The sequence below is a fragment of the Vanessa cardui genome, chromosome 4 (assembly GCF_905220365.1).
Source record: "Vanessa cardui chromosome 4, ilVanCard2.1, whole genome shotgun sequence".
Lineage (NCBI taxonomy): Eukaryota > Metazoa > Arthropoda > Insecta > Lepidoptera > Nymphalidae > Vanessa > Vanessa cardui.
This window is the reverse complement of record NC_061126.1, coordinates 15,098,964-15,117,782: the sequence shown is the minus strand read 5'-3', so window position 1 is coordinate 15,117,782 and position 18,819 is coordinate 15,098,964. Positions and strand designations below refer to the sequence as shown.

Sequence of the window (18,819 nt, the reverse complement as noted above, 5' to 3'; positions counted from 1 at the left end):
TAATATATTTATAGTCGCTAATATTTAAAATAAATTGATAATTTGACCAATTAATCATGATTACTGGATATAAGATTGGAAGAAAAAGTGTTTTTATTTAAATAAAATTATACGTAAGAAGAAACTCGAACTCGAAAGGCACCGGGGAAAAAGGGCTTAAATTATAGCATAAGTGTTAAGGCATATTGATTATAATAATTATAAAATGTATAGGAAATACGAATCAAAATGGCATATCACCGTTTGTTCGTGGCCAACGTATCTTATATACGAAGTGAATTCCATAATCGCGATAGGACATAATTATTATATTAAATAATTTAATTAAAGATAAACAGAGCACTGAGTTTTATGTTAGTTCTCGGAAAATCTACACGTAGAGCTGGTTCTAGTTTTATAAAATAACGTTACAAAAGAGTTTGTTATAAAGGATCGTAATTAAAGAAAATTTATTTAGGTTTTTAGACATGTTTAATGTGAGATGTCTATAGGCCTGGCTGCTAGACCGAGTATCTCTTAAACGCTTTCGTCGCTCTTTAGTCCCTTGAGCGTATTCTGCGCGATTACTGTAAACATAACGTAATTATAAATTTGTAATAATAAGAAATAGAACTGAATATAATTTTATATTTCTATTTATTCATTTTCTTTAATGATATATCATTTCATAACCATTAATTTTGATATTAGGGCTTTGTGCAAACCTGGGTATGAACCACATACTGATCAGATATTCTACCGCCAAACATCAATACTTAGTAATCTTGTGTCCTGGTTTTAAGGGCGTTAAAACCAGAGCAGAAGATTACTGAGTATTGAATTGAAAATTGAAAAATGAGTTAGTATTACTACAGACAGGTACAAATCATCTTAGTTCCCGAGGTTATTGGAGCAGTGTTGATATTAAGAATAGTTAAAATTTCTTACAGTGCCAATGTTTGGCAGAGAAAGTTCATGATATAAAAAAGTTGATTCGCTTAAATTAATAAATTTTACTTCTAATATATTTTGCGTTTTAATGATATATTTTTTACTAATGGACGGCAACAATGGATTTTAATTAAACTCACGCTTTGTAAGCAGTAAGCTTCTCTATGCTTCAGATAATATATCGTGAATGCTTCAAGCGTACTCGATATTTTTGACGCATTTCATTTGTTTATTTTCATATCGAATGACATCAATGTCACGGCTGATTGGTTCTTTTCAATCAGAATCTTATCGATTTTACTTTCGAATTCCGAGATGGCTTAGTGATTAAACGCGTGGATCTCATTCTACGGTCAAGGGTTCCAATCTAGGTCAGTACTATTAAAAAAAAAAAACTATCTGTAGTCAGTTTACTTGGTGGTAGGGCTTTGTGCAAGCCCGTCTGGGTAGGTACCACCCGCTCATCAGTTTTTCTACCGCCAAATAACAGTACTCAATATTGTTGTGTTCCAGTTTGAAATGTGAGTGAGCCAGTGTAACTACAGGCACAAGGGACATAGCATCTTAGTTCCCAAGGTTGGTGGCGCATTGACGATGTAAGGAATAGTTAATATTTCTTTCAGCGTCATTGTCTATGGGTGATGGTGACTACTTGCCATCAGGTGGCCCATATGCTCGTCCGCCAACCTATATCATAATCAAAATCAAAATAAACTTTATTCAAGTAGGCTTTTATAAGTACTTTTGAATCGTCATTTTACAATTAAGTGAAGCTACCACCGGTTCGGAAAGTAGATTCTACCGAGAAGAACCGGCAAGAAACTCAGTAGTTACTCTTTTTTAACATTTAAAAAATACAACGTCATATTAATTAAATACAATTAATTCAATTAATGTAAAATAATAAAAAGAAGAAAAAGTCATGCAGTTATATGTTTACTGTCACTATGCTTGCTATTCCCATGGCTTTGGGCTAATCTCCTAATGACCAGTTTCTTGAATTTTAGCCTAGACAGTTAATCTTAGGGACATGCTATCTGCAGTGTAGTTATACCAGATGACATGCATAGTTAAATGATAACTCTACACGACGAGATCATTCTGATGTCGTGATTGTTTCAGACGGAATTTCTTGATAGTAAAAAATAAGTAGTCTTTAGTAGTCTTCCTTTCTAATAGCAGTTTTTAAGTCTTGTGAACTACCCTTTATAATATGCAAATTTCCCACCGCTGAGCAAGATTAGGACATATCTTATTGGATTCACATGTGGCAGGATTTCGTTGAAACTAGACGTGCAGGTTTATTCACGATACTTTCCTTCACCGCCGATCTCGAGGTGAATTATAAAATCAGATTAAGCACATGAAAATTCAACCTCATGAAAAAGCTTGTATGGGTTTGAACCCGCAATCATCGGTTAAGATGTACGCGCTCTAACAACTAAGCCATCTCGGCTCAAGCTACCCTTTATACGAGGTCGGTTTTATTACTCTGCTAATATGAAGCAGAAAATTACATGTTGTATGCTTAAGTGTTAAAATGTGGAATACGAGTAAATGTGATCATCGCATAAATTTTATTCATTGTCACGTGTGCGTGGTTCCATCATTATTCATAAACATGCATGTCCCAAGCTCAAGCAGACATAATACAGTTAGTGCGCTGCAAGGGCCCCGGCGTCCCTAGAATTTATGTTTGCTATGTCAATTATGCGACGCTCGAAGTGCTTTGAAAATTCTGCCCCTTCAAACTTTGCTTTATTCACGACCGAAGGAGCCTTTGCCACTTTCGAAATACTTATTGCCTTTATTTTTTTAATTTGCTATTCCGATTTTGAGAGAAACATAATTGCAGACAAATTTACGTGGAGCGTGAATGTATCGGGAATGCTTCAAGTTTTAATTAGCCTAGATAGTTCAGTGGTTAACGTGGATTGTTATGGAAGGGCGTGAGTTCGAATCGATGTACAATTATTGAGATGTTTTGCTTTATTTTTGTATACAATTCATTTTGTGTTTGACGGTAAAGGAAAAATTCGCGAGGTAAGCTGCACGCGTTGAATTCAAACGACACAAAATTTCCAAGTTCTTTTAAAAGGAAAGTTGCATCCAAGCGAGTCGAGTTTTACTCAGCAGTAGAATAAGAATCGTAATTTTATGATAAAAATCGAATAATAAAAATCGAAAATATTGAAAGTAATATAAAGTTGCTAAACCGTAACTCTTAGTGTGAAAACATCGATGAGTTATCGAAAACTGTTCGGCGCTAACGAGCCGATACGTTCGATCGTGCATCTCATTACTTCGATATGAGTTTTCGATAAATGTCGGCTGCAGATAACATAACACTCTAGAATATTGTTACGATGGCGTTTTGGATAAGGACAATTTGCATTTTAACCCAAAGGCCGAACATTATATGCGACTGAAGTTTGTACATTTTGATAATGTCGTGTTTCTACAAAACATGGGTAGGAACCACCCACTCATCAGATATTCTACCGCCAAATAACAGTACTCAGTATTGTTGTGTTTCGGTTTGAAGGGTGAGTGAGCCAGTGTAACTACAGGCACAAGGGACCTAACATCTTAGTTCCCAAGGTTGGTGGCACATTGACGATGTTAAGAATAGTTCATATCTCTTACAGCGTTATTGTCTGTGGGGGATGGTGACCACTTACCATCAGGTGGCTTATACACCCATAAAAAAAATTTAAACTTAATAAAGACACTTCGATGAAATTTACATTTTTACGTCTATACTAGTAGTCGCCATTTTTAGGATATTGGTTGCCATGTGCAAGGCAAAAAAGGTAGCCTATGTGTTTTAGAGTTCATGTTTCCTTCAAACCAAGCTTCATCAAATTCGGTTTAGCGGTTTGGTCGTGAAAGAGCCAGACAGACAGAGTTACTTTCACCTTTATAATATAGACATGGATACGTGGATGTCTTTTTGATCATGTCTTTTGGTGGTGACTGGTTACCACTGCCCATATATATTGGCGCTGAGAAAGAAATATTTAATATTTCTACAAACCTTTAATGCACCAGCAACCTTGGGAACTAAGATAATAATAGATCTAGATTAACTGGCTCACTCACCCTTCAAACCGGAACCTAACATTACAAAGAAAATCTACTGTGTGGTACCTACGCTGGCGGGCGGTTACAAAGCTCTACCTCCAAGTAAGATAGAAGTGCTAGGGTACTATTACTTTTGACACATGAAACAAGATTAAAAATGTTGAGCCTACTTCAGTAGGTATTTTAACATAACACATCGTCAATGAAAAATTGCTTTAGATTTGTATAATAATTACCTAAACATCTAATAATCAACAGTCACCTCATCCTTGGCTGTTATAATAATTTTCAACGCAAACAAGAAAAAAATATATATTTGATGCTATATCACAAAAAGAAATTGCTCTTGAAAAATTCCATGGACGCTAAAATATGTTCTTTGTGAAGACGTTCAATATTGTGGTTTATTTTTATTTTTATTAATATATTTGTAATGGTATGTAGGTAGCGTGTTATTTTATTAATAATAAATAGAATAGAAATGTGTATCAAGTCAGTCTAAGCATTTATTTAGTGGCATTTAATAAGTAGATCATCTTGAATGACAGTAACGATGTGTAGTTGTTAGTGGCTTACTCAGACTTAAAACGTCTCGAATTGACAGCATAATGCGCCATAGCCTGCCAATCAAACACGCTCATATTCATTAGACCTTCCCCTACACGAGGATCCAGTAATTTCAATCGTACATGATATAAAGGAAACATATTATTTTGTTTTTTATAAAAAAAACAAATACAAGTTACTACAAAAAGTTCCTAGTGTGTGTCTGTGAATATTTTTATGTATGTGTGAGTAATACATATATTTATTGAATAATATCGAAATGTATTGTATATACAAAAATAGACTTCAAATTTAATGGGATGAGGATATGAGGGTATTCTTAATACATACCTTTAGCCCGAAGGCTGTTAAAAACAAGTTGACGAACGGTACCTGTAAAAAAACAATATTTTGTTAATTGACGAAAATCATTTCTATATTTCTCAACTAAAAACTAATACACTTTTATTGTGACATTAATTTACGTTTGATCTATCTATTTCAATGGAATACAAGATCGGGATAATCTCCGGGTAATATCAATTATTTCTTAAATTCTTAATTTGTGTTAAGTCTCATAAAATGAATGGGATAGAATTAAAATCAGCAAAGTTCTTATGGAGAATTCTATTCCAAACCTCTTCTTAACCGAAGACAAGAATATCCCTTACGGACACTGATAAGTATTTGAAATTATGTGTTAAAGTATTTATTACATAATATTCCATGTTAAAGTACAATACGACGACCTCCGTGGTCGAGTGGTGGGTACAGCGGCTTTGATGAGTACGCCACTCTGAGGTCTCGGGATCGATTTCCGGCCGAGTCGATGTAGATTACCATAACTTTTCTATGTTGTCTTGGGTCTGGGTGTTTTGTTGTACCGTTACTCCTGATTTTCCATCACACAAGTGCTTTAGCTACTTACATTGGGATCAGAGTAATGTATGTGATGTTGTCTCATATTTATTTATATATTTAATCTCAACTGCATACTCGGTAATTGCATTTTAAAACAATTGTTACAATCACATTGTTACGAACATCGAAATCAGAATGCAGTATCGTCATTCGAACGGAATATCCAGCTTGTGCTCGTAATAATTCTTTAATGAAATTGCGTCACACGCATTTTGATTCCTGTCAGCTTCGGAGGTTCATTTAGCGGTCATTATTCCTGTGCACGACCCGCCGCCCGTCGCACGTCACACATGCATGTGTGTTTGCGCATGTAAATCGCTTACGAGGGCGCTGTTTCAGTTCCAGTGATCACTTTTAATTATGCACTTTATGTATCTGTGTCGTTTTATAACGCACCCGTTATAGTTTCAAATATATTTTGGGGAAATTAAAGATACTGAATATTGGTAATATTTTTGGAAATATCATATACGGAAATGATATTTACATTATGTATATTTTTATCCAGGCATTAACTTGATCATCGCCATTACATAGCATAAAACAAAAGTCACTTTTTGCTGTATGTCCCTATGTATGCTTAGATATTTAAAATTACGCAACTGGTTTTAATGTCGTGTTTTTTAATAGATAGTGATTCAAGAGTAAGGTTTTTGTATCTAATACATGGACAATATATTTCAGAATCACTGATAATTTTAGGATTTTCTAATGTGTTGTCGTAAATAAACACATTCTGTAGAATATTTAGTATCACTATTGCACCCGTGCGAAGCCGGGGTCGCTAGTAGATTATAAACTGACAAAAGATAAAATAGTGACATAATTCGTCATCAATCTAAACTTGAAGTAACCTGACCTCTTTGCGCGTTCATAGTTTGACAAAAAGTTGTGAAATATATTACAGGTTGACGCATCGCATAGTTGAGTCAGGATTCTGTTGTAGCAGTTCTCTTCAAATACGCCTATAAATTATGCAACAAGATTTATCGACATGAGCTATTAGCCGAGTGATGTGCATAATGTTGGAAGGATTAATGATTATATTCAATAGCTGGGTGAATGAACTCTGTTCCGATTAAAAGGCATGTCAGTGTCAAGTAAATAATGACGTCTGATGCCAATTGAAGTGAGATGTCAATGATGATTAAAGATAGCTCAACTGAAGGCAGTGGGTAATTTTTCATTTACATTACCCCGGAAATTAAGCAGTTTCGATTTAATTCTTATTTTAAAATCTGTTACAGACTTTGCTTTGCTGGACATCAAATTAAAGAAGGGGAAGTATTTAAAGGTATAACAGTGGTTTGGGTACATTTATACCGAATAAAAATAACTTATAATTCATTCCAAGCTATGTCTATACCGGTGCCAAATTCATTCAGATCAGTTATGTCGTTCTGGTATTATTGAGTAACAGCCATCCATCTATCTAAATTTTCGCATTACAATAGTAGGAAGTGACTCTAGTTGAAGGAAAATCTGGATGGCGTTGCCATCGAGGGATGCATCATTGTGCCAAAATTTTCAATATTCTCTGACGTGTGCTTAAATTAATTCACTTTATAGGAAATATTATGTATATTATAAAATATATTATACTTAAATGAACGTGTGATACGAACGTACGATTATTGTCATAATTGTACCATTGATTAATGACGTTTCCACCTCAAAACCTACTAAAACACCCGTATGACCTTTTCTAGGAAAATTGTGAAAAGATATATTGTCCTCTTTATAATTCTCTTCTGTTGTTCATCGGATTATAAGATTAAGGTTATTAATATTGTGTGTTGGCATCAATTTTAGTATAATGTTTAGCACAGTTGGTTATTCTCGGTTAAGAACGACCATTGTGATCAGCTAGCAGGAATTAAATATGACCTATGGCATTATAAAGGCATTAGCTGTTGCCTGCAACATCGTCCGAGTTGTCAAAAAGTCCGGCTCAAACGACTGACACGGACCCGATATAAATTGGTAAAACTAATTTAGAAACGTTCGCGGTTCAGCGTACAACGGTTCACGAATTTTTTATCGCAGTCCGACGTATGGTTCAGGAAAGTAAACAGAAAAAGGAAATATTCATTTTTATATAGCCACACACCCACGAGAGCTGAGATGGCTCAGTGGTTAGAACGCGGTCATCTTAACCGATAATTTCGGGTTCAAACCCCGGCAAGCATCACTATATATATGTGCTTAATTGGTGTTTATAATTCATCTCGTGCTCGGCGGTGAAAGAAAACATCGTAAGGAAACCTACATGTGTCTAATTTCATCGAAATGCTGCCACATGTGCATTCCACCAAACCGTATTGGAGCAGCGTGGTGGAATATGTTCCAGACCCTCTCCTTAATGGGAGAGGAGGCCTTATCCCAGCAGTGGGAAATATACGGGCTGTTCATTTACTTTTACTTTTTACACAGCCACAGAAAAAAAATGGCCTAAAGTATAATGCATTCAGCTTGAAATACGTCCATAATTAAATTATCTCTCAGCAATATCAGATGCAACAACTATTTTCAGAGGCAAGTTTCCTATCTTTCTTTGTCCTTCGCTCCCAGCACACTGTGCGACGACCCGAACTAATTTTCATGCGATATTGAACTTTGCCCCCGCAGACTTTCTGACAAAGTCGGACTTGTTACGAGTTACGAATCACCCTCACTATTATCTCGTTTCCAAAGTTTCGATTCCATTGCGTGATTCAGATTCTGAAGTGGTTTAGAATCGAGTTTTGATTGTGTTGCCAGCATATGTGAAACATTGTTCTTTAGTTACACATGTCACATAGCTGTATAGTACGACACAAATTAGACGTAGCATCAGCCGATTTAAGTACGCCATCCCAAATTATCAATATTTATTTCTTATGTGAATATGATCTTTACAGAAATGTAACAACGTGTAATATCATATATTCATCAATTTGACACGTCGATTTGCTTTCTCGGGAGCTAGTTCTAATGGTTGTGTAAATCGGTAGTAATCGGTATTTTGTATTTTGCCTATGCTACATCTAAGTTGTGTCGTACTACATCTAGCCTAATTGTGTCGTTGATCTGGTCGTAGTGGTTAGCAAAGAGGGCTGTAAATCTCTAGATATCAGGGGTTCGAGTTTTGGTCGGCCTTTAAAAAAATAGTTTTTTTTGTTATGAAATTTAACAGGTTAACATGTTTGAATGATATAGTCTATTTTTCTTAAACCTGATTTATTTTACGAAAATACAGTTTGCATAATATTGAAAGGTGAATATAGAAACAATAACATATTTGAACATAAATTTAAGGTCATAGTGTTAGGACTTGATTTCGTAACGGTTTATGCCTGTCATTATATTCAATGATCGAGTATTGGCAAGCGAAGGATATGTTTGTCTGCAGCTTTGTTCTGGCTGCGTATTGAGAAACTCATTGTTAAATGTGAATTCAATTTATGAATGTATTCAATAATTTTATCATCGTCAGTATCATGTGTTGGCTTTTATATATTCTAGAAAGTTATCGCTAAGTCTCTTAGGTGGTCTGGTATCATCTGATCTTCATCTCATCCACAGCCACATAGCCACATCACATATTGAATATAAATACTACTACTAAATACTACTATACTAATACTACTAAATATACTACAGAACTTATTTATTTACGACATCACATTAGAAACTTTTAAAATTTCTGAAGCGTTTCTTAAATATACAGTAATGTTTTAGTTATAGAAAAAGCTTCTTTACGAAACATTCCATTCAAAAAATTTCGTTGTGTAATTTGAAAAAATCTAAGCATATATAGGGACAAGCAGCGGTAAGCGACTTTGTTGTGTACTATGCAATGATGATATTTATTTCGGGACATATAAATCAAATCAAGTCATAATATTATTAATAACTTATACACTTACGGCCGTGACCACGCCTATAAACAAACTCTTTCCTGTACTCTGAATGCGGCCACCATCTAAGATGTTATGATCCTTGAGTTTATGGTCCTAGAGTCCATAGTCTTAGGTCCTAGGTCCTTGAGTATATATTATGATCTGATTAATATACAATACATCTTCATGTCTACCTCGTATAAGTATATTCCAGTTTGACTATTCATTTATTTAATCTATCCATCGATTCGGAAATATCTTATGCTGATTTACAGCGAGTACGTACTCACTTGGTGACGTCATCATTTCTAGAAAAATAGCAGGACGTCACTTGTTTTTAAGCGATGACAATATTATTTCCGGCGTCCGTCATTTATACTTCCAAACGTCCTCTAGCGTTCTCATTTCAAATTCTATCCATTCTCGTCACTCCACCCGTCCATCTCAACGTTCTCATCTCGGCAGAATGCATTTGCGTTTCACCTGTCACGTTACTATTTATGACGTAGTGATATCACAAGTGTTGTTTACATGTACTGTCAAATTATATATTTAGTTATGTATATATAGTATGATACAACTTAGATGTATCATCGGCAAAGTTCGTAAAATCGATCACATCCGAACTAAGTACGCTATCCCAAATTATCAATATTTATTTCTTATGTGAATATGATCTTTACACAAACGTAGTAACTTGTGATATCGTATGACCTAATATGTTCGTCATTTTGAATACATTTTTTTATAGAATTAGAATAGAGTTAGATTTAGTTTTATAACAATCATCGGCCTGGGTAAAGAATTTCATCAAACCTAAGAAACTACTAGGATTCTAGATAATTATCTTCTTTAAATAAAATTGATTACTTATACGAAAGTCAAAGAATACTAATTCCACATTATTATCTATCTCGATTTAAATTGTTTCACTGCCAAAGCTTAAAGTATTTGCGGGATTTTATTGTAAAGGCGAACACTAAATTAGGATTAATTGACTTTTGTTACATTGAATCTTGGTGTGGCAAGGTTTTTTTGTTTAAATTATTTTGTCTGTAAAATGTTAAGTAATTCTTCTAGTCAAAACCTTGGTGGTAGGGCTTTGTACAAGCCCGTCTGGGTAGGTACCACCCACTCATCAGATATTCTACCGCCAAATAACAGTACTCAGTATTGTTGTGTTCCGGTCTGAAGGGTGAGTGAGCCAGTGCAACTACAGGCACAAGGGGCATACAATTTAGTTCCCAAGGTTGGTGGCACATTGACGAAGTAAGGGATAGTTAATATTTCTTACAGAGTCATTGTCTATGGGTGATGGTGACCACTTACCATCAGGTGGCCCATATGCTCGTCCGCCAACCTATACCACAAAAACAATCAATATTATTACAAATACATATAATATCAACAGACGTACACTGCAATATTATATCTGAAGCGTATCTCTGAACAAACCGGCCATTTTGATAGTTTAAACTGTACAACTTAATTTAGCATTTATAACAAAGTTAAAGTGTTAATATTAAAATTTATATCGTACTTACTCTGTTTTATAAACATTTAAGCAAAACAAAATACATTTAAGAGTTTTATTCAAATTAAAATTGCATAATTAGAACGTACGAAATTGGACCCGAGTAGATTCTACTTTACTTTCTGAACTTCGAACTAGCGACTGAGAAAAGTAAACGACTCAAGTTTTTAAAGCACTAACCATAAAGGTTATAATGCAATAAAGAGCCTTTACGTGTACCACCTGTGTATTTGTGAAACTACATTGTATACAAATAACACTGTCCCACGACGCAATACATCGCAGAGCACGCTTGCGGGAACAAAACTCAATTAGCGAGTATTACATTTTGCAGTTTTATGCCGTTTTAACTGTTGCTATTTTGTACACTAATAATGTTTTCGATTTTAACTACAAGAGGGGATGCTTTGAATTAAATATCATTACAACTGTTCTTTATAATAATACAGTACCGTATTTGCTTTGTTCTAATAATCATTATGATTACATGGTACAAAAACAAAGTTGCTTACCGCTGTCTGTCCTTATGTGCTTAGATCTTTGAAATTACAACGGATATTGATGCGGTTTTTTTTAAAGAAAGAGAGATGAGAGAAGAAATAATATATTTTTGTATATGAACATGGACAGTATAGTAAAGAAACACTGATGATTTTAGAAGTTTCTAATGTGATGTAAATAAACAAATCCTGTCGTATATTTTGTGTCAGTTTTGCAACCGTGCGAAGAAGTGGCGGGTCGCTTGTTACATAATATCGATCCACAATATACGATGAGATGATGATCCAGAATAAGAGAAGAAGGAAGTTTTAAGCCCAATTGAATTTTCGTAATCTTAATTCGTCTTGATAATTCATCGAGCACGATGGTTACGGATTCCAACAAACACCCGCAATCTGTAATTGACCTAGATGATGGATTAAGATAATCAAACTTTAGCCCAACAGTGGGAACATACACTGTAACTTTCCAATACTTTATCAATAAGATCTTATGTCGTCAAGTAACGCATCGAAACGTTGATTTAACATTGTATTTTTCTCTGAGTTTTATTTAATAAGATTTTTGTTAAACAAATGTTCAATAGAGAGTTAAATAGTAATTAAGTTTATTATTCATGGAATATAAACAAAATGAATGTGAACGATCTATTGAGCAGTAAAGTCGTTGGTCGTTGGACGAAGCCAAAGAAATTACTTTGAACGTTAACACCGACTTGATTGCTCTCGGAGTGTAGTTTCCGGGATTCACTTTATCAAAAGACCGTATTTAGTGTTGTGCTCATTCTGAATCATATGAATTCTCGATATTTTAATTATTTAGATTTAATCGTGACTATTTATTTTGATTAAAATATTCACTTGTTTTTGCAAAAACAGTTGTCAAAAAAATCATATCGGTCTTAAGACTGTTTAAACTTATTTTTGTTTAATATTACTTATGTTATATTTTTAGACTAGCTGTTGCCCACGGCCTTGCTCACGTAGAATATGAATATATTTACAAATTAACTTAAAATATTACGTTGATGATTGGTGTACAAAGAGGTCTTACCTCTTGGTTCCAAAATATCCTATGTGCTTAGTCAGGCTCTCGATTATTTATGTACCAAATTTAATTTAAATCGGTTCAGTAGTTTTGGCGTAAAAGCGAGACAGACGGACAGACAGTCGAAGTTACTTTCGCATTTATAATATTAGTATAGATGAAAAATACAGTTATATCTAATCATAAACGGCTAAATGATTACACTATCATTTATATTACAAAAGTATGTATATATGTATATTTAACATATAAGCTTTGTTTCGTTTTCGATATATTTTTTATTAAAAGATAAAAATATTCAAATAGCATTTCAACTTCCAAGAATAAAGTCACGAGTGATGCAAAATACCAGGGGCTAGTTATCGATTGTATTAGTCGAGTCGATTTTAAGTGATTCGTTCCATCACTATCTGTAGTGGCAATCGAAAACATTTCCACCGGTTCAGTGTAAACGTGACTCGTTGCCGGCTAAATTATTTGGATTCACGGCAATGAATAGTAAATTGGCTTGGCTTTATTCAGACGGTTTAAAAATTGTTATGAATTCCCAGCTTACCACGTTTCGTCTATTTATGGACAACGCTGAATATGAAATGTTTACATTAAAATTGAAATTTCGAATCGTTTTATTTGCTACGTTTTGTATTTTTTCCATGATTATGTAATGTAAGTGTGATTTTTTATATAACATTTATGTATTTGGTTTTCATTTTACATTTCGATTATTTAATGATTGTGAGATAGATATGTGTAATATTGATTATATTGGCATTGACTTAGTGTTAATATTTAGATTTATGAAATTCAAGTTGTTTGTAAAAAATACATTGGTAGAAAAAGCATATTATTCAATACAAGATTTTATAGATGATAAAAATGCGTGGAGCTAATACCTGTTGACTTCCAGGCAGGATATATTAATTTAAATAATAGTATTTAACTAACACGACTTTGTATTTTTAAACGTTAAAAAAGAGTAACTACTGAGTTTCTTGCCGGTTCTTCTCGGTAGAATCTACTTTCCGAACCGGTGGTAGATTGTAAAAGCCTACTTCAATAAAGTTTCTTGTGATTTTGATTTTGAAATAGTGATACTATATGTACTACAGAATTTGTTTATTTAGGACATTATATTAAACATTTCTAAAATTATCGATGTTTGTTAACTATATTGTCCATGTATTATATACAAAAATCTTCCTCTCGAATCAGTCTATCTATTAAAGAAATCCGTTGCATAATTTTAAAGATCTCTAAGCATACATAATTAAGACAGTGGTAAACGACTATGTTTTATACTATATAATGATTGTTAAATCGGTTTTCATTTTAAATAATATACAAACTAGTATTTCCCATAAACATTATAAGTATTAAGTTAGCCCAGTAGCTAGCAGTGAAATCGATAAAGGTAAATATTTATCAGCAATCTTTGGATACGATTATTGTGTACCATTAAACTATACTGATTAACTTGTATTTACAAATTGATCTCGTGCTCGGAAATAGTTGTATAAGTTCAAATGTTTATTTTCAAGAGGTATTACTTTACCCAGCTGTGGGAAACTATCTTACCGTGATTGATGAATACACCTTAGATAATAAACTATTGTATATATTTTGAATGTCTTTTAACGTTATAAATATTTAAAAAATCAAGGAAAGCGACGAAGCGAGAAAAAAACCCCGTTCACATATTCCGCTGTTACAATAATAAATTATATAATATATTTTGAAAACAAATTGTTTTATCGCTTCCAGCAAAGTGGATCCTCGAGCGCGCACGTAATTCTCAGTCCGCATACAAACAGCCCCTAAGGAGGCGACAATCCTCTCCGCAAACAATAAAAATATACATAAAAATAAATTTGATACTTCGAAACCGTCGACCGTGAGGAATATGCATTATTTGACTGTACCGCGGACGGCTCGGCTATCAAAACTGTTATTATTCTTTTCCTTATACACATAAATATGTCGTGAAAACGAAAATGGACGCCATTATAATTTATATGAATAGCGGGTAATATTGCTATGTCTATCTTATACAGGGGTTGATATGGTTGTCTGAAGTTAGCATTAAAACTATTTGATTCGTATTACTTTTTCGCTTTATTTATAGATGTTATGACTAAGTAGTTACAATTCGTTAATATTAGCATAAGATAGCGGGTTCAAACTCTGAATTAGCATTGAGCTTAAATGTGATTGATTGGTATGTAATTCATCAGATACTTGTGTGGGATAAATTTCAACATTTGTATTCATCAATCCATTTTGGAGCAGCTCGGTGGAAAAAACTCCAGACCATCTCGTAAGGTGAAAAGGTATTTGCCCTTTGTTTCGTACGCTTCTTTTTTATTTTTTTCCATCGTCCTGTTTATTGTTTTACTATAATTGGTTTGTTTGGTTGAAGATGTGACTCAATATTAGGTTGTTAATATTCTACGGATCTCGTGGACGATTGAATCTTATGTTTTAATATAAATAAATAACGTACATATTACTTAAATTTATACATTTAAATAAAATAGTTTAATTTATCGAAAGAGCTGAGATGGCCCAGTGGTTAGAACGCAGGCAAGCACCACCATATATATGTGCTTAATTTGTGTTAATAATTCATCTAGTGCATGTGTCAAATTACATCGAAATTCTGTCGCATGTGCATTCTACCAACCCGTATTGGAACAGCGTGGTGGAATATGTCCCAAAACCTCTCCTCAATGGAAGAGGAGGCCTTAGCCCAGTGGTGGGAAATTTAAAGGCTGTTACTTTATTTTACTTTACATTACTTTAATTCTTCGAAAGGGAAAGGGATTTATTTTTATATCAAAACTGTTGTTAAGAACGTGTAAGTCACGTTGTCACGTCGATCGTCACCTGCTTTGAGGTAAAACTGCGAGTTATAGGAGGTATAAATATCTATTATTAAATACTAAAAACGTCCGAAATTCGCTACATATTCTGGTACAAATTTTTGTCAGTAATATAATTTCCCTTTTCGTAAATATATTTAATATTAACGAAAGCGAACATTGTTGTCAGTTATCGAAATTCAAATATCGTCAGCTGATGAAACAAACTAGCATTGAGTGAGGTGGAGAAACGACGTACGTGTCGAAACTACCAATGCTAAGTTGCACTGTATTGCGGCGCAGGCGTCGACGGAATTGGATTGTGTCTAATAATTCCGATCGTGATAACCGATGATGACATTCGTGATTTTCATTTGGGATTTCACTCCAGTTTTCATCGAGCAAAAAGTTTTAATTGCAAACAGAAATGGGTTCCATTAGCTAGTTTGAGATTGCTATATACAATCATGAAATAAAGATGTGGAAGATGACCGGTAGATGTAAAACTATTTAGATGTAAATCTAGTATTAAAGTATATTTTAGATAATTTTAAAGTACTCTTGTTGTTATCTGTCCCACACAGCTGAGAGGCCTAGTGTTTAGAACGAGTGGATTATAAGCGGAGATCACGGATTCGAATCCTGTTTTAATTTAATAGATGAAATTCTTTCCAGTGTGAATCTAAATCAGAGTCGAACAGCATGATGAGTAAGATCCTTTGCCCAGCTGTGGGATACTTTTATTAATAGAGTGACAGTTCATGTACGGTCACGGGTTCAAATCAAGAGATATTTTTAGATTTTTTTTTGTGTTATTATTATAAACTTCTCGTTATATAAAATTCTGGGTAGCAATTACGATTCGCAATTACTAAAAATACTTTAATCTTTACAAATGAAACTATATATGTAAATATGCTTTAATTTGCTTTAACTAAAATATTAAAAATTATTCGTGAAGTATAAAGGGTCAGCGTGTTCTTTCCCAAACAAGTCTGTTATTTTTGATAACCTGTTAAAATATTTTCATCTGCGAATTCGAATACAAATATCTCATCTGCGAATTCATAGTTACAGTGTTGCTCGAATAACCGATTCCGATTCATAATATTTGATGAGTTTTCAAAAAGTTCATTACGATTCATGGCGGTCCTCAAATAAATATTCCTTCGCTTTGATTGGTCAGTATTTGTATACATCGTGTTCCGTAATAAAATGCCAAAAAGTATTTGCCAAAACTTGTTTGTGTAAATAAATGGTCTTTACTGATTGTTGACGCACAACTAATCTTTACAATTTTAAGAAATATAATTAATAACAAAAATAGGTAAATACTTCTAGGGGGTTGAGGATTATACTCCAAGGAGACCAGACGGATCCCGCCCGTTTGGTCTCCCTGGGGCAATTCAAGGGTGTCAAGTTTAGCAGCCGGCGGATTATCCTAGACGAATTTAGCAGCACTGAATTCTTAATATTGCCAGTGATCTGTCACCGAAGCTATCCGGAACGGAACGGAAAACATTTTTAAATATAATCATAGGGATCACAGTTAATCCCACATGTATCATTGTCAACCTCATGAGCCAGAACGAAACTCACACACATACATTCAAAACGAATGCAAAAATGGACTATACCCTCAAAAATTATACTCAACTGTGCACTATTGCTACGAAGACAAACGTCGTAAGTGCCATCCGTCAGAAATAATTTCAGTTCCGCGTTTTAACCACCTGATCGTGGCTAAACCTTTAGTTTTAAGTTTAAAAAGATAAGAAAGCGTAGCTGCACCGACTAATCTCCTATCCTATTTTTAATAATACATTTACATATAATTGTGTACCTCATAAGAATAAAGATTATATATATAATATAAATCAGATTCATATTTAATTTTATGTGTACGTCAATATTTATTTGATTATGTAATCGTAGTGTTGGGAAATTCGGTATTATATTTGTATTATGACAGAACGGATTAGCGTTATTGAAACGAGTATTGTCTGTATTCTGATACATATTCATAGGTATTTATTTAAGCGTCCTTACGCCTCCAACATATGAATTAAATTAACGTCGCGTTACGATTACATCCTTCTTTATGTGCAACTGAATAATTTGTCAATGATTTCCAATATTTATTTAATTTATTTCGAATGTTCACAATTATTTTAAATAGTGAACATTCGAATTACATAATCCATTTGCACGTGTTCGTTCTAAAAATATCTCAATATTGCTTATAATATTAACGTGAATCAATTACATTTGTTGTTAAGACTATATCTATATTTATAGCATATTAAAATAATAAGATTCGTGTTACCGACCCGAGAATTGATTTAAAATATAGCCGTTAAGTCAGTAATCATTACAATTACTGTTTAAAAGTAATCATATAAATTACATTCAGTTTCAAACAACGCAAAATTAATAAATTATATGTTTTCAACGCCTTTACACTTGGAGACACGCTCTTATCGAATTATAACTTAATTAATTATCACTATTTGTCAAGTTTAGACACCCAGCTTAGTGTAGCCTTAGAATAATAGTTAGTCCCAAGGTGTGAATTGTTCTTAAGTAATATAACGCACGTGGGAAGCTCTCACGCTATTGCGGACTCTAACCTAATTGAGCGCGCTTCTTACAGATAGCGCACTTTGAATTTTGTAAACAATTGCAATAAGCTGCCTTATGACTATTTGTAATTTTCTCTAGATGTGATCTTAACATTAATGAATGAAATTGTAGTAGGAAATAAGTTAAATGATTATAATCGGCTCTGCACTCATTATATTAATTTAACTTTACTTTTTTTTAATTACAATTAATTGTTTGGTAGGCCTTTGTATAAGCCCGTCATCATATTTTATACCACTAAGCAGTAGGTTAGGTACTCCTAATACTTGATAATGTTATGTTTCAGTTTGAAGTGTGGGTGAGCCAGTGTAACTACGGAATAAGGGATTTAACATCTTAGTGAAGGAATGGTTATAATTCCTTATAATTTCAATGTGATGACCACTCACCGTCAGGTCACTTACGCGTCCGCAAACCCATGCTATTAAAAACATTGTCTTTTAAACTTTAACTAGCATTTTTCAATCTAAAATATTTTTGTTATAGTCTGTGCATATATCGGCCGTATAAAAATAAAGTTTATTAAAACGTCATTTTTTAGATTTTGTCGAAGGTTTGGAATTAATATTCCATCGAGAAGTACTGATAAGGATCACAACAGATATTCCTCTATATTATTAAAAATGAGTTTATGTATGTATAATGTGTATATGTATAAATACGGAAAGGGTGTTAGACTCGACTATAATAGTACTATAATAGTTCCTCGTTTTTTCAACCTATCGTCCCGAACCCCGACTATTTCCCCGCTCGGGTATTTCTCCGGCGATAAACATTTATTTGTGAAAAGAGTATTTAAGTTTATTACAATATTGTTTATTAGTTGAAGTTGTGCGTTCATTAAAACCTTTTTTGAGGTGTAAAATCTTTAGAT

General features: G+C 33.6%; 1 long non-coding RNA gene across 1 annotated transcript in view; it reads right to left on the bottom strand.

Moving 5' to 3' along the window:
• Positions 1-4,824: 4,824 nt before the first annotated feature.
• LOC124544318 overlaps positions 4,825-18,819 on the bottom strand; it is a 113,891-nt gene continuing 99,896 nt past the window's right edge. The window contains exon 4 of the long non-coding RNA XR_006967530.1: positions 4,825-4,953. This is a non-coding gene — a long non-coding RNA (uncharacterized LOC124544318). The remainder of the gene's footprint in view (positions 4,954-18,819) is intronic.